The sequence below is a fragment of the Myiozetetes cayanensis genome, unplaced genomic scaffold (genome assembly GCF_022539395.1).
Source record: "Myiozetetes cayanensis isolate MyiCay16 unplaced genomic scaffold, myiCay2020 scf3, whole genome shotgun sequence".
Classification (NCBI taxonomy): Eukaryota; Metazoa; Chordata; class Aves; order Passeriformes; family Tyrannidae; genus Myiozetetes; species Myiozetetes cayanensis.
In genome coordinates, this window is record NW_026087521.1 from 36,980,545 (window position 1) to 37,004,445 (window position 23,901).

The following is a 23,901-nucleotide window of genomic DNA, read 5'->3' on the forward strand; positions in this document are numbered from 1 at the left end:
TGGAAATTTTGGAGAAGGATTGTCTTTAAAATGACAATTTTTGAGTGTTGAGGTGCCTTGCTGTTTTGAAAACAAACAGTAACAAGCAAAGGAAATGCATTCTTGAGAGGAGGTGTGTCTGTGAGTACACTGACACTGAAAATTCTGTCTTCACTTGAAATCTTTCTCCTTTCTCCTTTTTTCTGTTATACATAAAGGAATTCTAAATTTTAATGGCACTAAGCAGGTTCTCCATTTTTCTTTTACCTCCTCTGAGGAATAAAGCCTTGTCTATTTTTGCTGTCCTCCTCTAGTGGAAGTATTAATTCAGAGTCCTTTGACAGGACATTCTAAAGATGTGGATGTCAGGGAAAGCTGAAGCATCACCATAGATTTATGCAAAAATATCTATTGTAATATAAATCCCTATACCACAGCAATTTTATCCTCTCATTTAGTCAGTTATACAAGATGTGCTATAATCATGCTGAAGGCATAACTTATTGTTGCATTGATAGATTCCATACAATCAGTGCATTGTAAAATATGATGAAAATCAAGTTTTATTCTGGCAGTTCAGCATTACATGAGAATAGAGACACTGCTCCCTTAAATCCTCCACAGTTCTCAGTCCTTTCTTCTGCTGGCTGAACCTGCTTTTCCCAGATATTTTGAGATTCAGCCAAATAACATTGACAGTCCTTTTCAGGAGCTATTCTCCATCTGACTAACAGGGCATCAGCTGGCTCCCTGACCGTTGCTGAGGAATTTTCCCAATGGATCTAAAAGAGTAAGTCACACAAAACTCCAACCCATCACAAAACTATTCATTTTTCCCTTCTGAACAGGGAGTACAGGCCACAGATGCCAAGCTGGGGAAGGTCTTCTCTGAGAAGCTGCACATCCCTCTTTGGCAAGGTCCTTATGCTTCTGTCCTTGCATCACAGCAGCCACTGCTGGCTCACATCCAGCTACCAAGCCCCTGCCAATTGGTCTCAGCCTTCCACCTGAGACTTCGCATCCATTTTCCTAAGGCTGAATCTCTAAGATAGAAGACCAAGACATCTCCTGTAACCTCTCACCCTGAAACAAGCTTTCCATGCCAATAAAAAATGATGCATTTTCATAAAATTCCTGACCTTATTTCAGGGAAAGAATTTGGTTCTGTAGGATCTGTCCTTTGGCTCCAGGAAGACAGACAGCAGCCTTTTTACTGTTTTTAGTAAACTTGGGACATTTTGTGATGCTAAGTAACTCTTTCATACTGAACAGTGGTAACATGGAAAGGCTTCAAGACAGTAGACAGACAAAGACCTTTCAGTGAACATTTGAATGTGATATGACAAACAGAACCTATTGGAAACATGGACATCTATTTGGAGATGTTACCGTTGCAAAAAAAACCCAGACTTTCCCATGAAATTTAATAGAGTTTTAAAGTAGTCTGTAAAAGGAAAGGGACAAAAACAAGCTTTCTAGTGAAAGGCAGTGGGATGGTGCACTGCAATTCAAGGAAGTGAGTGCTATTGGGATCCTTCAATCTGCTCCATGAGGTGTTGGCTACAATGAACAACATCTGAAATGTTTCTATACCAACACATGCAGTGACTGGAGTGCCTGTGACTGGAGTGCCATGTTGGATGATTACAGGTGCTTCAGGAGGAATAGGCAGGGCAGGTGAGGTGGGGGAGGTGGCTTTTTATGTAACAGAAGGGCTGGAATGTATGGAGCTTAGAGTTGGTAGTGTCATGGTTGAGAGCCTCTGGGCAGATGTCATCATGGGAGTCTACTACAGACTGCCTAGCCAGGACGATGACACTGATGACTTATTCTAAGGAACTAAGAGACACCTCTTAATCATCTGCCCTTGTCCTTATGGGTGACTACAACTAGCTGGAAATTAATTGGGTGTGTCACACAGCTGGCACAAACAGGTCCAGAAAATTCCTAAAACTTGGATGACAAATTCATGGTACAGGTACTAAGGGAGCCAACTAGGAAAGATGCCCTCCTTGATTTGTTGCTTTAATAGAGAGGGTCTCACAAGTGAAGTGGAGATCGGTGGCCACCTTGGCCACAGCAACCACAAAGCAATCAAGTTTAAAATCTGTTGATGGGAGGAAAAGTGCCAGCAGAATTTCAACCCTGGACATGAGGAGAGTAGACTTCAAGCTGCACAGAGAAGTAGTGGGTAAAGTCTGCTTGAAAAATGCTTTTGAAGGTGCTGGGGTCCATTAGTGATGGTCACTTTTTAAGTATTGCTTTCTAAGGACCCATGAACAGGCAATCCCTAAATGCTGGAAGTGAAGCAGATGAGGCAGAAGGCCAGCTTGGCTAGGCAGGAATCTACTTTTGGAGATAAGGCAAAAACAGAAGGTGTATGCCCAGTGGAAGCAAGGTCAGGTGATGTGAGAGGAGTACAGAGATGCTACTCACCACTATAGGGAGAAAATTCATATGGCCAAAGCTCAACTGGAGTTGAAGGTGGCCAGAAACATGGGGGATAATAAAAAGAGGGGGTTTAAAATACATTAGTGGTAAAAGGCAGCGCAGAAATGACAGGATAAGGATGGTCACCTCACAAACAGGGACAGAGACAAGGCAGAGATGTTTAATGCTTTCTTTACCTCTGCCTTCAACACTGATGACAGATGAAGGGCATCCCATGCCCTGAGCTGGAAGACCATAGCTGTGAGAATTATAAACTCCCAGTTTACCCTAAAGTTGTGAGGGATCTGGTGCTCCAGCTTGATCCCTACAAATCTGTGGGTCCTCATGGGATTCAGTGCTTAAAAAGCTGGCTGATATCATCACGATGCATCCCCCACTGATTTTTAAACTGTCTTGACAATCTGGAGAGGTCCCAGTTGACTGGAAACTGGTGAATGTTGTCCCAGTTTTCAGAAAGAGCAAGAAGGATGCCCATGGAAACTACAGGCCTGTCAGTCTCACTTCAATGCCTGTTAAAGTTGTGGAGAAGATTATTCATAGTGGGTATTGAAAAAAAAACTAAAGGACAATGCAGTCATCGGTCACAGCCAGCATGACTTCATGAGAGGAAAGTCCTGCTTGTCAAATCTGCTAATCAAGGGAAGCCAGGTGATGTCATCTTCTTGGATTTCATTAAAACTTTTGATACTGTTTCTCACAGGATCCTTCTGGATAAAATGTCCAGTACACAGCTGGATAAACACATCAGGTGGTGGGTGAGCAGTTGGCTGAGGGCTGAAGCACAGAGGGTAATAGTGAATGGGGTAACATCAGACTGGTGACCTGTCACTAGTGGGGTTCCACAGGGCTGCATTTTAGGCTCTGTGCTCTTCAACATCTTCATAAATGACTTGGATGCAGGACTGGAAGGGATACTAAGCAAGTTTGCAGATATCACAAAACGGGAAGGAGCTGTTGACTCCCTTGAAGGCAGAGAGAGCCTGCAGAGAGACCTTGACAAATGAGAGGACTGGGCAATCACCAGCCATAGAAAGTTCAACAGGGAAAGTACCAGATTCTGCACCTGGGATGGGACAATCCCAGATGTATGTACAAACTGGGGAATGAGATGCTACAAAGCAGTGCCAGGACCTGGGGGTCCTGGTTGACAGCAAGTTGAATATGAGTCAACAGTGCTCTGGCAGCCAGGAGGGCCAACCGTGTCCAGGGGGGCATCAGGCAAATCACCAGAGAGAGGTGATTGTCCTGTTGTGCTCCACACTGGTGTGTCCTCACCTTGAATACTGTGTGGAGTTTTGGGCAGCATAATATAAGAAAGATATTAAGCTTTTAGAGAACATCCAAAGGAGGGCAATGAAGATGGTGAAGAGCCTTGAAGGGAAGCCATAGGAGGAGCAGCTGAGGTCACTTGGTCTGTTTAGCCTGGGGAAGAGGAGACTGAGGGGAGACCTCACTTCAGTCTACAACCTCCTTGTGAGGGGAAGCAAAGGATCAGACACCGATCTCTCTGGTAACCAGTGATAGGATTCAAGGGAATGGCATGAAGCTGTGTCAAGGGAGCTTTAGGTTAAATATTAGGAAAAAGTTCTTCACCCAGAGGGTGGTTGGGCACTGGAACAGGGAAATGGTGACAGCATCAAACCTGACAGAGTCCAAGAAGCCTTTGGACAATGCTCTCAGGCACATATTGTGATTCTTAGGGCTGTTCTGTTCAGGGCCAGGAGTTGGACTTAGGTGATCATAGTGTGTCCCTTCCAACTCAGAATATTCTGCGATTCTGTGATAATAATTCATAATGTTAGATGCTAGCACACTGCAAAGACCGTGTACATCTCTATCTTATCAGAAAAACAGTAAGTGTATATTCGCAGTATTTTTAAAAATTCCTACAACTATTTTTTGGGGGGGGTTGTTTTGTTATGGATGATAAGCTTGAAACAGAGATGATTGAGAACAGCATGGAGGTAATCTGTTTTTATAAGGAACTCTGTCTTCATGAATACACATTTCTTTTGAAACAAGACCCATAACAGATGCCAGGTGGAATGATTAAAGCAATGGGTAGATTCTCCAAGTCTCCTCCTTAGCTCTCTTAAAGAATTGATGGACACTACAGCATTCCTTCACAGACTCTACCCTGCTTTTCCATCAATACTTTCACTGCATTCAGTTTAATTATATAATCCATTGTCTGTTGTCCAAAATAAAAACTTTAGTCAAAATTCAATTCAAATAATAATATCATACCTTGTATATTAAACATGAAGAAAAAACTGTCTGAAGCTTTTCCTACACCCTTTATACTCAGAGAAGTGATTTACATGATGCTTTTTGTGACATTATTACTATAAAGTTAGGATAAAAAATTAGTTTAACATTTAACAGTAATAATGAAGTTTGAGGTCATTCTGATCAATCATGGAAGCAAGTTCTAAAATCATGGCCCAGTTGCTGGTTTTCTGTACTTAAACTTCCCTTTTGAAATTGACAATTGTATTGTTATAGCCACGGGATATCACAACAACACAGCAAGCAAGTGACTTTGTAATTTAGGTCAACCCCATTGAAGGATTTAAAGATTAATTAAGGATAGTTAGAATGTTGTCTAGGGATGCTTTTTCTTCTTTTTTTTTTTTTTTTTTAATACTACAATATGAAACATTATGACATCAATCATCCAGAAAAATCCCACATAGGGGTGTAATTTAAACTGACTAAGAAATCCTTCAAAAGTCATGAATTCTTCTGTCACACTAGTGGTACCTAATGATTCAAATGAGTGCTGCACCAAAAAATTTAAAGGCATAAATGACAACTAGTATGCTAAGTCCAAACAAGTCATCTCATAGTGCTTTATAGTATCACCAAGGCATGTCAGCAGTATATGCTCTATGTGCAGTATATGCCTGCTCTTACTCATTCTGGTGGGTTGACCCCAGCTGAGCACTAGAAGCCCACCAAGCTACTCTATCACTGCCCCTTCTCAGCTGGAGAGGGGAAAGAAAATAAGATGGAAAACAATGCATAGGTTGAGATAAGGCAGTTTACTACAGGAAAAGAGAAAGGTTGCACATACAAGAAAAGGAGGAAAAAAAAATATTAATTCTCTACTTCCTATCAGCAAGTGATGTCTGGACACTTCCCAGGAAGCAGGGCTTCAGTACATGTAGTGGTTGATTGAGAAGACAAACATTGTAAATAATAAATGCTCCCTGCATCCACCTCCCTTTTCATAACTTTTATATTTGCACAGACATCATATGGTATGGAAAATCTCTTCAGTCAACTGGGGTCAGCTGTTCCAGCTGTGTCCCCTCACAAGGTTTTGCTCATCCTCAGCCTACTGTGCAGGGAAGGAGTTGGGGGAGTAATGTTGAAGAGACAGAGCTGATGCTCTGTCAGCACTGCCCAGCAATAACCAAAACACTAGTGTGTTATCAATACCTTTCTACCTACCGATACTAAGCACAGCACTATGAGGGCTGCTATGAGGAAACCTAACTCCATCTCAGCTAGACTAGATATACTAATTTTGAAATCATCTACACATGGAATTTTATAGAAAGATTGTGAACAATATTTGTAGTTGGAAATGAAATCTAATATGTTTGTGTCGTTCAGGTCATATCACCAGGAAAAGATACCTTGTCAGCTGCAGACTTCGTTTTCAAGGAAAAGGCAACACTATGTTCTAGACCCATTTATGAGGAAAAAAAAATCCAGTTCTAAACCAAACACCTCTGCAGCAAGAATTAGAGCCAATGACTTGTAATATACTCCAGGAAAAGGAAAAAGAAATTCAAGGTTGTTTTAAATCAAAAGAATATGCTTAAAATCTTCAGCTCCACTGACACAATTTTGTCTCTAGTATTTAAGTCTTTGGTAACTTGACGATGCTGTTGTATCATTCAAACAAATGTTACATTCCTATCAGGCTGTTTTTTCCTGGAAAGAAAAAAAAAGCTTTAATGATTTGGCTTTTATCAAGATTGAATGAAATTACAGAAACAGACACCATACGTCCAAGAATCTTGAGTGATTTTGGGGAAAAAATGGCATTTCTTCAAGTTGAGTGATAAGTCAAATGTGTGGTTAAGCATTTAGAGTTTGGTTGGTTGAAAGAGAGAACAACATTATTGGAGGAAAAAATCTTTCCCATCACTTTTAATTAACTTAGAACACTTCATTGAATAGTGTGACTTAGTAGCATGACTTGAAATTGATAGGAACATAGATGCTTTAAAGTCTGGCTGAGTTTTTGTGATTCAGGTCCACTAATTTATAAGAAAAAATGACAGTATTTAGCTTTTATTTATGGGCATTTTAAAAATAGCAAGCCAAATTCTGGTGCTTTGTTGCCTTGCCTCCTATATAAATAAGGCAGACCCAGAACAAGTTGCTGAGAAATTTCTGTTATGCATGTCCCTGAGATACTCCTTTACATGGCACAGGATCAATACAAGCAACCCTAATTTGCTGTTGCAGAGTCCCAGTAGAGGTGATCAGTGGGAGCATGTGAGACTGTCAATGTGTGAAGCCCTCTGAGACACCCCGGATTGCCAAGGCTCTAGGCATCTGGGACTCTCCCTCCACCTCATTTTTGGTGCAAGACAATACCATAGTTCTACACCCTGAAAGGATCAATCATGTATTGATACTTCCCCAGAATATTCTTCCAGAAAGTTGAAGTTCATGAAATTTCAAAATTCAGAAGTGGTAGTTTTTTAGGCTAATCATAAAATCATAAAATGGTTTACGTTGGAAGGAACCCTAGAGGTGCAGTCCCCCCACCATGGGCAGGGACACCTACCACTAGACCAAGTTGCTTGGAGCCCTATCCATCCTGTCCTTGAACTCTTTCAGGGGTAAGGCATCCACAACTTCTCTGGGCAACCCATTCCAGTGTCCCACCATCCTCACAGTAAAGAATTTCTTCCTAATAAACCAGCTTTCAGTTGAAAGAAGAAAATGACCCATTCTCCTATCATTATATCACTTTGTAAGTCCCTCTCCCGCCTTCCTGTAGTCCCCTTTAGGTACAGGAAGGTGCTATAAGGTCTCCCTGGAGCCTTCTCTTCTACAGGCTAAACAGTGACCTTGGATGATTTCTATTTCCATGATTATTCTGTCATTTTTTGAACCCATATAAGTATTAAAATTGGAATTTGGAAATAAAACTGATGTCAATTCTGTTCTGGAGATACAGCCTTGAGAGCAGTTTTCAAATGGCTCCTAACTACTCTTTGGTATGCACCAAGAGCCACTAAGTTCCCCCAAATGTAAAACCATGGCCAGAACAAGAACACATAAGAAACTCAGAATGCTTATTTTCTGAACTGGACTGCAAATCCCTGAGCAGGCTGAATAGGTTTTTGAGCAATACGACCCAGAACACAGAATATGCAGAAATTTTATCTGACATAATCCTTATGCTAACATTGTTGGTATTGGTATCAATAGTCAAACAAAAAATATGTATCAAAAGACTGTAATGCTTTGCCATTTTGAGTAGAGAAACACCCAGGAGGCTGAATAATGCTGACAGTGACCTGGGATTCCATGGCAATAAAGAAAAGTTTTTTTCTTCCCACCTGTACCACATAGTGATATGGATGAAAAATTTTCTTGCGCAAATCTCTATAGAAGAAAAACATGGCCAGAGAAACCCACTTTCAAAAATATCTTCATGTGTAACACCTTTTCTGTAATTCAATTAAAGAAAAAAGATTTACATGGAAAGCTAATATTTTGGGTTTACTAAAGGACTAATTCCTTAGTGACATAGTGCATTGTGTGCTCATCAGTGAAACAAAAGAGGAGGATTTTGCTGTTGTCTTTCCCTTCCTTATAAAACACAGGAAGAGTGGAATTAATCCAACCAAATGTGATGTCTACAACGAATGTATCCACATCTGAACTCACTCCCTTTTGTAATTGCTGGAGAAAAATAAGCACTTTCTGTGCATCATCCTAAAATCTAAAGCAGATGACGTGCCCCCTAAATGTGTTTGGGTTTTTTTCTCTCCACTTATCAACCTAGCCTGATAAGATATCTATGATGTAGAAATCTATTATACAAATTGATTCCCACCTAAGATGCATAAAAGAAGTGAATAATAGTAAAAAGTACACCCAGACCACTTGTTTTCTGTCTCATTTGAACCTATAAAGTTCCAGTGTATTGAAGAAGCCAGAAGAAAGCACGAGTTTAAGGTCTATCCACAGAAAACCAGTATCTTCCTTTCACCACACAGTTTCTAATTTCTGCACTGGGTTTTGTAAAGTAATTGGTGATATCATTGTACCCTACTTCTTATTTACGCTTGATCACTTGGAATGTCTGACAGCTAAAACACACTGAGATATCAGTTGTCTCATCCCTCTGTTACATTATTGATCAGACTGGGTAGTAAACATTTGTCTCTCATTCTGCCAATATTACAACAATTACACCATTCTGCACTGTACTCTAGTAGTACAAACCCAAACAAGTATCAGACAACAGTACTGGACAACATTAGGATTGTTTAATCTACTGAATTCTGCATTATATTGAAATTTGTGGTAATGCTGGACACAATGACAAGCCTGAATAAAGTAAGTGATGCTCCACGACTAAACAAATTTCTGTTGTAAGTTCCATTAATTCAGTTAAGATTAAGATTATTGTATAGAAAGATAGGTAGCGATTTTCTTAGTATTTTGGAAGAGCATTCATTATTATGTTACCTATTAGGATACAACTTTTTTTAATCATTAGTTCTAACAGATTTCCTGGGCTAACTTAGGAAATCTTAATTTGTACATTGATCACCAACTGCAGTTTCCCCACCAATAGATTTTTAAGCCAAATAATATAAGATGTCTTACATTTGCATATATGAAGGAGTAATGCATAGCCTGGTTACTCTTCTCAAGGTCAAGGACTTGACTGGAAGATTGAAATTTCTCAAAAAAAATTGCTAATATTTTAGAAACAAGAGTGAACTCATTTATGCTAATAATATTAGTTAAGAAAGCATACTAGCAAATTCCAATGCAGTAGTCTAAACTACAAGGACTAGTCCGATAAGTGGAGTATAATTAAATTAAATATTTAACTCTCTCACACATGACTTTCTGTTTTACTAGTATAATCTTTCAATAAATATTTTTCTTTCAGCTTAGCTTACCAACTTAGACAAAGAGTACTTTATGACTTTAAAAATGTCCCCAAATGTTTACAGGTATCATACTGAATATTTTTAAAATATGTTTTCTCACATTTTTAAAACTTCCTCTACTGAGAAGTAAGTTCTCTTTCCTTAGTGTGATTATTTCAAGGACCCCAAACCTAGTTACTACATTCAGTCACAAAAATACTATATTCTTTCTTCATATACACTTTTTGTCTAGTTAATATATTGAATTTTTGAGCACATAATAAATCTGAGACCTCAGATGTATAAGATTCAGTGCTAAATATAAAAATTCATGTACATCTCTGTACATATATTTATATTTTTATATTTGTTTCAATTATCCTTGCTAACTTTAAAATGTTTGAAGTCTGATATTTTATACCAATATGTTGGGAAATGAGTAAAGAAGAAAGTAAGTTCAACTTCCCTTACTGTAATTCAACATATGTTTTAAAGAAAGATGTAAAATATTTTTATATTTTTGTTCTGTTTTATACTTTTGTTCTATATTCTATTTGTATGATAAAACCTTTTGTGTGAATCTGATGTGCTTTCTTTCTCTTTTTCCTCTTCCCTCGTTGCTTTCTGCTCTCCATTGCCCTCCTTTTGTTGTTTGTTGCCTCAGTTCATCTCCATCTACATCAGAACAGCTCTGTTGAAAATTTGGCCTGTTACGGGTACTGGTGTCTTTCTTTGGAAAGTATGCCTTGAGGCACAGCTGGGCCATTGCTAACTAGTCCTGCATATAATTACATATATAATTAAATTTAAAAAACACAGAAAAATAGTTTGATTATACATTAATAATTAAATTACATATATTAACTCTGAATTTTTTAGTCAAAACAAAGCTTGACTTAACAGAATTAACTACAAATATCTAAATAATTGGTGTTTAACTTTTCTACCACAATATCAGGGAAGTTGATGTTGGTCAAAGCTCATGGTTGTCATGAAGGTTTAGTAAGTTCTTTAAGCCTCAGATGTGAAGCATCCAGAGCCTATTCTGTAGAATGCTTCAGTTGTTCATGTAATATTAGACAGTCATAAAGTCTGATAAACCTCACATGGAACAAGTTGTTACGCTCCAGTCCACTTGGTGGGTTTAGGAGAAGGTTGTTTGATTCATTCTGGGTGGTGTGTGGGAGAAACAACAAAATTCTCAGGAAGTTCAGTGACAAACTTTTACTTGCACATTTTGGAGCATTTAGGTAGAATAAAGTACTTGGAAAATTTTAAAACAATATTCAGGCAAAATAAGGCACTTTATAAACTTTAACTTAGCATGCTTTAACCCATCCAGACAAAGTAAGGCACTTCACAAACTTTAATTTAGAAAAATTGAACTTAGCCAGTTTTAACTTATCCAGACACAACAAGGGACTTGCTAAAGCATTGACTTAAATTTTTTCAGTCTGGCTTAGAATATGTTTTGAGAGGAAGAATTTATTAAGAAAGAGAGAGCTAAAAAAAGGATGAGAGTAGAAAGATGTTATCCTACATGGATCCAGCGGTGAGAGTTGATTGCTGCAATTTAGATTTCCGTTGCAGTCTTGATCTGTCAGGGGTGGGGGAAGCCCATGAAGCACAAAGTTCAATGGGTTAATATACACTTGGGCTTGGTGGGAACACTGAGGTATCTCCCCTTGGTGGGGGACTTTTACACTTTCTGTTGCAACTCTGTGGATCATACACAGTCCTCTGGTGGAAGGCCTCAGAAGTGATTTTGGGGGTGCTTCCGGTATCTTTGGTCATTTATGACACCTTCTAAGACCTGATAGTTGCCTCTAGACAACATAGTTGAGCCAGTTATACCCTATCAGAAGGGATGAATACCTTCAGGCCTATGTTCAATGTCTCTCTCCCTCCCATCAGAGGCAGGGGGAGTTTTACAACTGAGCCAGTTGTACCCCATGGATAATGTGAATGTCCTGTTACTGTACCCATGGGGGAGTTTTACAGCCAGTAAGGAGGACACTGGTATGATAAAAAGCACTATCTCACTTCACAGGATCTGCTTCTTATCGACCTCTTCCCTTATCTGGCTCAAAACACAGCTTCTTGCTAAAGGAAGGTTGATTTGTCGTGGTCATCCTCTGGTGCTCACGCCCTCTGCAGCTGGGCTGTTACCTTGCACATCATCAGAAAAGCACTCACTGCTTTTGCAAATGGCTGATTATTTAAACCATTAACCATTACATTTTGGGCACAGATTATAATTAAATATGGAAAGTCTGTCTAAATCAGTATCTTCATTTAACAGGAAACAAGAGGACATTTTAATTCCTCGGAAAGTTTCCTTTAAAAAAATCTCAGATTTAGTGGTAAATATTGTAAAACTGTCTGGCATCCTTGGAATAATAAATTAGTTACACATTCTGACTCCACCCCTCACTTCCTCTCTACCCCATAGATACTTCCTTTTGGCTGACTGTCATTTTGGACACTAACAAAAGGTATTAACTCAGCACTCTACTCATCACAGACTGTTTGCAGAGTAAAGTATACCCTTATTTTATGCAGAAGTAAATAAGGAAAAAGATTGTGCATAGCAGGGGTTTTGGATTTAAAGAAGATTATGTTTCACATTCTCAATTCTAAAGAAAAATACCACCATAGGTGACACAATATTGCAGCTTTTTCTGTAATTTTTAGTGATTCCCCTTTTAAAAACCTTTATCAGCCGTGGCTCTCAGACACATTTTTATTTCACTAGAATCATTATAGCTCTATGCATCAATAGTGCCTTTATCTTCTATTCGTGTATTATTTCTATAATACACATAAAATTCCAAGTAGAAATATAAAACACCTACTGGCATTTTAACAATAGTGAAGGTGCACATTTATGAATAGACGTTTTTACTGACAATCTAGACTTCAGTTGTAGCCCTCAAGATGAAATATCAAAGAATTGCAGCTGTTACCAGAGCAGAATAGGAACAAAATTGCCAGTAGTTTGGATTCCTGATCCAGATGTTAGCTTCTCTTTTACCTTAGAAAAGATGAAGCATGAAACTAAACCCTTTTCTAGTAACATTCTTGGTTCAATCTTGCTTGTGGACACACTGAAAGCCCAGATTCACAGAATCACAGAATCGGTCAGGTTAGAAGGGACCACAGTGGAACATCTGGTCCAACCTCTCAGAGCACATTGTACAGGAATGTGTCCAGATTGTTCTCTAATATCTCCACTGAGGTAAACTCCACAACCTCTCTGGGCAATCTGTTCTTGTGCACAGTAAAGAAGTTCTTCCACATTTTCAGGTGGAATCTGGCATGCATCAGTTTCCGTCTGTTGCCTCTTGTCCCATTGCTTGGCACCACTGAGGGAACCTGGGTCCATCCTCCTGACAGCCACCCTTCAGATATTTATAGACATTGTTGAGGTTACCTCTCAGTCATCTCTTCTCAAGGCTGAGCAGGTGCCAGCCTTTCCTTGTAAGATAAATGCTCCAGTCCCTTAATCATTTTTGTTGACTTAAAAATTTAAACCAGAGCTATGGGTCATGATGAATCCTTGGAAAAGGAGATTCACAGGAAGAAGGAAAGTGATTTCCAAGATCGGTTTCTGTATCTTGTGACCCAACAGGTGGCAGTTCCTCCTTCACTTTGTAAGTTGGGAGCTCTGAAGGAAAAAATATTGTTAATACAGCCAAATACCAATGCAGCCTGTCCTCAGAAAAAAAAAATTATTCTGCTCCAATAAGTCTGTCTAGATTTTAAATGTGTTCATGGACAAATAACTCTACACAACTGCCCAGTGTACTTTTTAATAAAATCAACCTAATGTAAAAAAATAAACAAGTGAAAGGAAGTGACTTAGACACAAATTTGATAGAATGCTGTGTACTGTTCTGGTATTCTTTAAAGGGGATTTTGCACAAGTTCAGTATTATGTGGTAAGAAGTTATTATTTGTTTGTTTTCAAAGTTAGAAAGTGGGCAGAACAATTATTTTATGTAATCAAGCCCTCTATTGTTAGGGTGTCTCTTGTACAGAAATCTGGATAGTAAACTCTGCTTATTATTAAATGTTAATCTTAATATTGCACCCAGTATAGTGCTGACTATGCCATCAAAACCTGATAAAAAGGGAGGAGGGAAAAAAGGATTTATGGCTAGTAGTAAAAGTCAAAAAAGATAAATTTGCATGGTTTACGTTTAGGTGGGGTGGCTGGATATTGCTTCTGTTTGCTGAAGCAGATTAGTACATAAATTGTCTGACTTCTGTATAACATCAGAGTTTTAAAATCATTTAGTATTTTAAAGATTTGTAACTTCTGGGCAGTCTTTTTCTGCAAATACATTAATGTGTCTGACCTTCTGCTTCTGCACATTAATGCACTGTTAATTAAGACAGTATTGCACTTTATGCAGAGATCCTTTTCAAATCCATTTAAATAAAATTACATTTTTAACAGCATTAACTTGAAGGTCAATACTTTTTCTTTGGCATAAACTTTTAAATCCTTGATAATGGGATGTCAGTTTGCAGAGCAGGGAGGGGCAGCAAAAAAAGCTATTTGCAAATAGTACCATTTCCATTCCAAAATGTGTTACCTTTATCAGCTGCATAATATAGCTCATTTTTTTATCCTTAACAATACTGTTCTGTAGAACCTGCTGAAATCTATTACTACCATGTGCCTGTGGGTGACTCAGGGTCAGGTTTTGTGTGAAAAGAGGTGTCAGATATGACACCTGCTTCTGAGAAGTTAAATATTATCACAGTTTAGGGAGCATAACCCAGAAGATTATCTGCTTGCTCCCATAACCTGTTGGCATTCCTTTCTGTAGTTTTCCTTTACCAACTCATGAAACCTCTGAGCTTTCCACAGAGGAGAAGGGTTTGTTTTTCTTTAATTTTTAGATGTCTCATGAACAACTAGTCTTCTAGTTGTGAATCTGTGGTCCAGAGTAATTTAAGTTTATTTATTGAGATAAAAAAGCCAGTCAGAGTAATTTGAAAGGTAGTGCATTTGAGCAGCTCTTTTGTTTTTATACTGTTATTCCAAGGACAGTGTACTGTCTTCCCTTTTCCAAGAACTCTATTTCATTTTGAGCCATCCAAGCTATTACCATAACATCTTAAAGGTGTGTGTTCCTTAAACAGACAAATACAGTGGTCACTGCACAAACAATGCCTCTTTTGATTATTGCTATAGAAACAAAACCATGCCAAACCTTTATGTGTGCATATCTGTAGACACAGCTATGTGTGTATGCTTTCAAGGGGAAAGGACTCTCATTTGTAGAACTGACAATTCTTAGATTTTTGTGAAAAAGCCTCCAGGAAATTGTGAACAAGATCCTGCTGAAGAGACAAATCAAGAAATAACCATGTGTATATTTCAGAAATAAAGTAGAATTTCACAGAGTTGTGCAAACCTTTTATGGTGAATGCTATTTTTGATAGCATAAGCTAATACCCAGGCCAGCAAACAAAATGGGTCTGACAGTGCAATTGATTTTTATTCTTGTTATTGGTTGGTGGTTTTTGGTTTGGTTTTGTTTGGGTTTTTTAGTGCTAGGTTGGAGAAAGGAAGGAGAGGGTCACTAAAAAGGAAGAGAAATGTAATTTTAACAAAGATATTGATGATGATCTCCCATGTGTATATGGGATTCTTAGAACAAGCAGCAGCTCACTATTTTGCCTGAATATAACCCCGACCCTGTTTTGACCAGCTTCAGAGATGCAGGGTTAAACACAGGATTTATATCTAGACAACTTTTCTACATTGCCATGGCAAAAGAGGGCTTGTTTACAGGGGGAGTTTGTCTAAGCATAGGACATGCTGTCAGAATAAAATAGTCTGTGAAATGAGACCTGACAAAAGGTTTTATGATCACCTGGAGTGCATCAGTGATTCTAAAGATATTACTTGAAGAAGGAAATTCAGAAGATGGACGGAAAGAAACTGAAGTTTAAACAGCTAGAATAATTCAAGACACAGTCCCAACCCTTTCTGGAAACACTGCATCCAGGTGCAGAAATGAAGGATGTAAGATCATGGAGAAGGCAAAGGAAAGCCAAACCCCCCCAACAGATTTGATAAAATGGAGGTGACTGTTTAAAATGAAAATTCTGTTTTGCAGTCAGAGCCTAAAGGTGAGGCAGGACTCAGGGATAATCCTTTAGGTCAAGGTCCTGCCAATAGGATAAAACATGAAAAGGAAATTGGAATGGCAACTTCCAACATCAACAGAAATAGAGAGTAAGCTTTTAATTGACTTTATGTAGAAATGTTTGAAATGGTACAGGGTTGGTACATGACAGCTGGTGGACAGAAACATTTTGGGTATATATGCATGGTAAATAAGTAAATAAGAGGAGCTATAGCAAATAGAAGAATGGGAGGGCAGGATGGAAACAAAGGGATGAATTCAGCAGAACAGTGCATGAGAGAGTTATTACATGTGCCTGCAGGAAATGCTTTGTCTTAGGGATATTGACCACAGTGCCTTATTACTGCTGTGTTATGACCTAACTTCAGGCAGCCAAGTTCAAAAGTCTTGGTCTCTGCATTTACAATCATAAGTTGGTAGTAAAATTCAGAAAGCTTTAAAAATTATTGCACTAAGGTCAGGATCCATTCCCAATAAACATATTTTCTAATTGATTCTAACACTAAGAAGGGAATCCTTAAGACCACCCAACACTTCCATAGTGCTGGAGGTGGTGTTATTAAAAGGTGATATCAACCCCTGGTGTCTCATCAGGAGGCATGTGGTGTTGATAGTTTCTTCTTTCCTCTCACTCCAGGATTCACTTGGGGTCATTTTTAAACATTCAGCAACATGCTTTTACAGCCTTTTCTTCATCCATCTGCAGCTGCATGTTGCATCCAGTATTTATTATATGTGTTAACTTTTATGTAATAGAAGGGGGTTTTTTTGTTGCCTGTAAAATCAATTTTGTCCTGCTTCAAATATGCATTTCATCAACTGCCCATTGTTGAGTTGTTTATAAGCCCGTGGTCTCCTGCATCAAGTTTGTACTCCATCTTTTAGCATTCCATTCCTGCAGTCCTCTATGCCACACATGTCCTGTGGCCTCACTTCTCAAAGCTTCTACTATCATATTGAAGCTTCTGCTATGTCCACATTACTTGCTACTTCTTTATGTTAGAGGTGACAATATACAAAGATAAAGAGAACAAAAACAAATTCACAATAGACACCTGGTCAAGTAGAAAAAAAATGGTGTTGGAGATAAACCAAGCAAAACAAAGCTATAGGCAGGTTAAGAAAAGCTCAGTAAGAGTGGACCTGACAGATTTGTCCCAAGGCCTTGCAAACTCTGTACAGAGCTTATTGCCTGTTACTAGGAATGGCAAGGTCTTATAAAAGATCAACACAGTTACGAAGTTAAGTGGAAAGAAAGTTGAATTTATTCCTGTTAGAATTTCTTAAAGCTTTCTACTTCTGGAATCTAAAGCTTTTCCAGTTGCAACACTGAAAAAGGAGAAATACTCACTAACTGAGACTTATTTCTGAACTTGATCTAGTTTGTAGTATTATATTAGAAAGCAGCCTCTGAGATCTTTTGTTGAGATCTATAAAGGACACAAACTCTTCTCATTACCCTTAACAGAAATACTTTGTTTCCTCTTAAATCTCTCTTTTGTCTCTTTTCCATACAGGCATATTTTGTTTCCACAAAATACCCCAGGTAACACAAGAATTGAACATTTCATATCAATTGGATATTGACACCATTTATTGTGAGATTGCTTCTTTCTGCTGTGTTAGGTGCCAGCACAATCTATGTCTTTCTCTGCTTCTCTCACCAAAGATCAGGTATTTCACAGCTCTGAATTATTTCAGTTTGGACTGCCACCATCAAGAAAGGGCACCAAACACTCCTGCATTTGATGTCTTCAGATTCTTCGGATTTTAGGCTGAAATATCGACTGGAAAATGTAAAGTAACCGTCTATTTTCAACTTATTCCTACTGCACAATGTTCCTCAAAACGGATGTTCACTATTTTTCTCTGGAGTTAATGATCTTTCTTCTAGTCCTTTCCCACAACTCATTCTGGATTTCAAAAAGGTTTGAAGTTGCTGCTTCACCCACTCAGAGCTTCAAGCACTACAAAATGCTAATGCTGTAACACAGCACTAATGTTTATAGTGGAGCTGATGATATAAAGATTGTTTTTCTCCTTAAAAGAAATTTCAGACAGAAAATCTTATGCTCTCTACACTCACCATTTTTTTTGCTTGGTTGGATAGTTGGGTTTTTCAGATAAGTAATTCTTTACATCAGTATTTTCCCTGAGTATAATTGGAAGAGATATTTTTCTAAGGTGAATGTTGATTTGAATAAGACTGTCTTCTTAACTGGAAGATATTCACAGTAAAATTTGTACAACATCCAGTTTATATGTTTTTGCTGCTTTTATTTATGCCACAGTATCTGTGTTCTTCAGTGTGGCCAGGTTTAGGCAGGGGATGTCTACAGAGGTGCCTTCTGTGAGAAACTGCTAGAAAATTCCCTCATGGACAACAGAGTCAACGCCAGCCAGCATTATGACAGTGTGGGGGACCCACACTGGAGCAGTCTGTTCTTGAAGGACTGCACCTTGTGGAAGAGACCCATGCTGCAGCCTATGCGAGAAATTCAGGTTGAAGTCTGTGGAGGACAGTCTCCCATGGGAGGGACCCCATGCTGTAGCAGGGGAAGAGTGTGAGAACTCCTCCCCCTGAGGAGGTAAGAGTGTAAGTTGTGCTTGCAAAATCCCTCTGAACCTAAAGGAATACAGTTGTCTTGTTGCATCAAAGTCCAAACCAGTCAGGGACTACACCTCATCTGGGCAGAAAAAACATGTGATGAACTAACCACAGACCACATTATCTGTTGCCCTGCGCTGTTGAGCATTAAGGAGGTAGAGAAAATTGTGAGCGAAGCTGAGTCCATGAAGAAGGCAGGGTTGTGGGCAAGGTGTCTTCTAAGATTTGGTTTTACTTCTCATTACCCTACTCTGAACTAATTGATAATAAATTAATTTCCCTAAGTCAAGTCTGTTTTGCCTTTGACGGTAATATTGCTGAGTGATCTCTTCCCTGTCCTTATCTTGACCCAGGAGCCCTTGATTGTATTCTCTCTCCCCTGTTTATCTGAGGAGATGAGGATTAAAGTAGCTTTGATGGGCACCTGGTGTCCAGCTGGGGTCAACACACCACAGTATGACACATTCCATCAAATTTGTAAGAATCTGAACCATCATCCACAGGGCAACTTCTGAGGGCATTTTTATCTTTATTCTTCTCTGATACTCTTCCCATCAGCAGACCCTATCATTAAGCCACAAGAGACACCTCATTTCTAATACAAGCAGGAATACTTTATTTTATTTTATTTTTATCTCTGGCTATATTACCAGAAGTTCAAGTATGGTACTTCCATTTTCCGGGGTAAAATGTATAATGGCAAACTGGATTGTTACTGACAAAGTTGTGTTCATTCTCTACTTCAATGAATTGACTAAGAGGAAACTTACACACAAAACCATTAACCAATCAAAAAGCCAAAATTTTATTTCAGATTCCAAAAGAATAATAACTCCAAACTTCCTTGAGTTTACTGGGTCATAACTAAATAACCATGAGGTGACCCCAAATCTGTACAATGTTTTTAATTTCGATTTGCTATGTTTAACATACCAAAATGAGTGCACCTTGGAAACCTGCACCATTAAATAGCCTTTAACACAAAGCTTCAACATTCACGTAAAAAGATATAGCTTTAGAGCCATCTTCTACTTAACATGTCTACAGGTAGTGTAAATTCAAGCAGTATATTATGTGTAGTTTTGGTGAGATGGAAAAATATAATAGTACAATACGTTTTTGCCTATAGCTTAAAATAACCTGTTATGTAGCAAAGACTGTATGATAAGAGATTCAGTTTCCAAATGTGTAAATGTAAAAAGAAAAAAAATTAAGTCTTAATTTGTTTGGGTTTTCTCACAAAATTCTTGTTTGAGACCAGTATTTTTTGTCTGAGTTTTGTTTTGGAATAAACTTTAGCAAGTGAATCTCTTGATTCTTAGGCTAGACTAAAGGTTTCAAAATCCCTGAATAATTAACAGGTATTTACAGCAAGTAGCTCTACAAGGAGTTGATTCACTAAAGGAGGTTTACTCAGCCTTAATAAAGGCAGGGACCTTGGAGGGTGATTGCAAGTCAAGTAGAACATGAAACAAGAGCAGAAATGGAAACAGCAGACCAAAGTTGATTGCCATCCCCTACTGAACTTTGCAGGAGAGAGAACCCTGCACTTGGTTCTGCCTGTCCAAGTGTCATTCCTGCTGTAAGTACCTCATCAAAATACTTATAACTGTATTACTGTGTGGAAAAAAACTGCTCCATTATAACTGGTGGTAAAGCCCAAGATACTACGTGAATGTTAATTAGTCGTACGTTTCAACAATGTTTCTTCCCATCTAAATTACTTAAGTGGTCTATGAGTTTATTCAATTCCCAAGCTCAGATTTTAAATCCAATACTCAGGCTGTGTTGATTCAGTTGTTCCATGTGACATTGCTCAAGATTATACTTAGGAAGAACTATGTGTGGTGTAAACAAATCTGTAGTGTATGTATGTGTCTCCTCATTTCCCACATATAAAGGAAATACCCTGTTCTTTGCGGTCAGGGCATTCTGGCCGTTTCAAAATCCTGACTGTAATTTACTTTGTCTGATCTTTGAAATGCTTATTTGGTTCACACCACTTGGCAAAATGTCCATACAAGGCACTGTGGAGAATTTCACCTCCATCAGCAATTTGTGGTTTTCCAAATTTTTAGAAATATGGTGGCCCTGAGAATGGGAATAGGTGATAAACTATGAGCTAAATGAAATCAGACAGTTTCTCCATTTTTCTGTCCATTATCTTCTATAAGGAAAGAGGAAAACACAGTTAAGGAAAACACAGCAATGAACAATTTACTTGATTAACTTGTTAGACAATTAGAAGAAATGTCTAGTTAGCTATACTTAATGTCTTGATAAATGTAGGGTTCCAAGACATCTCTTCTGTGAAAGAACTACAGTTATCACAAAAATTATTAATCCTGAGATATTTCTAATATCATGCATATACAGAAGTAATAAAGCTATTAAAGAAAATGGTATGAAGACAAGACCTTGACCCAAATTCATCCCTGGGGTAGTTTCAACTATTAGAGAGGAGTCATGATAGGCTGACCCCCTTGTTTTAAATGTCAGGGATTTTTAAATGCAGTAGAAAAGACGTAGTGATACTACAGATGTTATTTAAATAAGGTTGTGATTCAAAAGGATGTGAGCATATGCTTAAGAATTCAGTTAATGTGATGGGCCTCAAGATCCTGGACAGAGTAAGGACTTCAATGACTGTTTGGCAGTTTATTGAGGTTCTACCCAGTAGACTGTGGTGAATATCAGACAAGGAAATGGTTATCCAAGCTTGTTTGAGAGCGAATTAAAAACAAAGTAAGTCTGAAATAAATTGTAACAGGGAGGGTTCTATGTTATAGACAGAATCCCAAAGAAGATACCATTTAAAGTGCTTTTTGTATTTTCTCTTTGGCTGATCTTGCATGTAGGCAGGATAAGAGGATTCCAGGAAGCATCAGAGGTGGAAAGATTCTAGTAGGGACTGACAAAGTGGAAAGTGTAAAACAGGGACTGTCCTGAGGGACATACTGGAGACTGCAAGGCACAACAATTCAGAGGCAACTTTTATTTCATTTTTTGATGGGGAAAAACTTAGTGTAAGGAAGAGGATGGTTCAGGCATTTAGCTCTCAAGCTCTCTACCCAAGTGTAGGTCTCTTGTAGATCTTTTAACTGGACATACTGGATGTATTCTGCTGGATATTCACTTAGTCCTCATGAGCATATCTGAATATAAGTTGTGTTTTGCTTTGTGTCTTCCCTGCAGTGTGGCAGAAGCAATCACCCAGCAACAGAGGCTGGTGCACTGAGGAACAGTGAGCTTTGGTGCCCATCACTTCCCAGGGCTGGCTGCTCTAATGCTGGATACCCCACAGAAGCCTGTTTAATCTATCTTTTGTTTGAGGATATATGGGTTGGCAAACATGACTGCCTCCCTCTGGTTACTGCAGAAGGTGGGTCCCACTTGAATGCATCATCCTCTTGCTGGAAAAATACTGCATTTTGCATTTTGCTTCTGTGACCTTTTTTTTTTTTTTTTTTTTTTAATTGTTTTTATTTTCTACTGCATCTGTACCTTGCTGATGCCACAAGCTTCATACTTACTATCTCTCATACACCCTATTCTAGCCCTCAGGCTGAAGAAATACACTCCCAGGACAGGGACAATTCCATAGTCACTGAAAATACCTCTTAAAGGCCTACAATTCATGGAAGAGGTTACATTTGACAAGTACATAGGCTGAATAAAAAATTCTAAAGATTTTTTCAAGGAACCAGAATTTTAGAAGCAGATATAAGAAATTTTCATACATATGCAGCTGGAAAATAAGCTGTGTGTTTTATCCTAACCCCTGGTAGGCACTGGACATTTTAATCCTCCAATTATCAGAGGTTTTCTCCCTTATAATTACCAACACTTACTGCACTGAGGTTCAATGTTATCAAAGGAACTACATAAGGAAAAAACTGCACAAATATCTATCCATCCAGAGGGAAGGTTTAACCCTGTGAGGCAGTGCAGACCATGGAGTCCAGAGCAAAGTGTAGGATGGGCAGATAAAATGTCTTGGAGTTGATGAGATCTACTGGTATAATTCATTTCTGGACCAAACTGAACACATCAGGAATCTAACTAAGTTTAGGTGAGGGTTTTTCAGTATAAAGCTTGTTAGAGATTACTCATTTTAGAAGGACATGCAAAATTCTGTTACTTGCTTCCCATTTGACAAGGTCATACCAGAAATAGGATTTTCTATTTATTCTATAAGAAAGAAATTTCAAATAATGAAGAAAGCCAGCAGAATTTCTGATTTTGATGATCTATTTTATGACAAATTGCTCAACTGGAACCTGTAAAAACACCATTAATATGGACAGAGGAGCTGTACAGTTATGTTTAAAAATAAAGTCCTATCTCCTATAACAAGAGATAATAATCTGCTGTTCAGAAATACAAACAAATCCAAAACCCAACCGAAGTGAAACTCACAGTCCCTGCTATGGAGAAAAAAGAATGACAGAAGCCTCTGTCTATGAATGTCTGTCAGCTTGAGGCTAGAGATGTGTAAAAAATGCTGCCCAGGCACAGCAGGCATGTCAGAAGTGACCATTAAAAAGATCTCAGATAATGAAGTATCCTCTTTCCCTTGACAGAGATGATGAACATGAATAAATGACCTGGTTGATATTACTCAGTCTGAAAGAGTTCAGATTTGCCTGCTGAGCAATTGCTTGTTAGTGGATGTCATGCAGTAAAACAGGATCAAAATACATCAGCCCTGTTCATCATAGGGTTCTACTGAGAGCATTTAAGATGTATTTGCCTCCAAATGCACCAGATACTTCCATTTTAACAGTTTATATCCTGCTTTTTTTATAAGTATGGAATACCCTATTGATCATGGTTATTTTATGACATACTAAAAGTTGTAACAGACATATGGAGTTACTTCTAACCAAGAAGTGGGGTACTCTGGCAACCCCACATACTGAAAAAAAAAATGTTTGTAAGTATTTCAATAAAACTCCTATTTACTCTTCTCTTACAAGCCTTCAGCATTTTGTTGTGCTGAAAAGTAAAACATAATTTCAGGGAATGATATAAAAAAAATGGGAAAAGATTTGATGTCAAATGGGAAAGTTTGTGAATTTATGTTTAAAATTTCCCATCTGAAATTCTATTTAGTCATCTTTTGTTCATTCTGGAAAGAACTACATAAAATATGTTGCCTTTATTTTTCTTTCTGCTGAAAAAATTAAATACTTGCATTATAGAATGAAAAGGAAAAAGTGCAATTCAGTTTCACTTCACAAAGAAAGTCAAAGATTTAAATCTATGGACTGTCTCTTAAATAGGTCTCATGTTTAAAATATGGCTCTTGCATATTTCGAACACAATTTATGTGTCAATATACTATTCCCCAAAACAGATAGAAGACCATTCTGCAGATAGAAATGGCTAGTGGTAGAAAAGTCCAATAAATATCTAGAAACTGAAAATAGCAGGACCATTTTTTATGTATAATGCAGTACATTTTATGAGGGAAAGTTTTTGCAACATATACAGAATTAGACACTATTTGTCCCTTAGTGTTAATGGAAGCTGTTCATATCATTCCCTGCGT

The 23,901-nt window shown here is 38.2% G+C and overlaps 1 long non-coding RNA gene across 1 annotated transcript in view; it reads left to right on the forward strand.

Moving 5' to 3' along the window:
- Positions 1 to 21,557: 21,557 nt before the first annotated feature.
- LOC126645146 (uncharacterized) overlaps positions 21,558 to 23,901 on the forward strand; it is a 40,530-nt gene continuing 38,186 nt past the window's right edge. The window contains exon 1 of the long non-coding RNA XR_007630080.1: positions 21,558 to 21,729. This is a non-coding gene — a long non-coding RNA (uncharacterized LOC126645146). The remainder of the gene's footprint in view (positions 21,730 to 23,901) is intronic.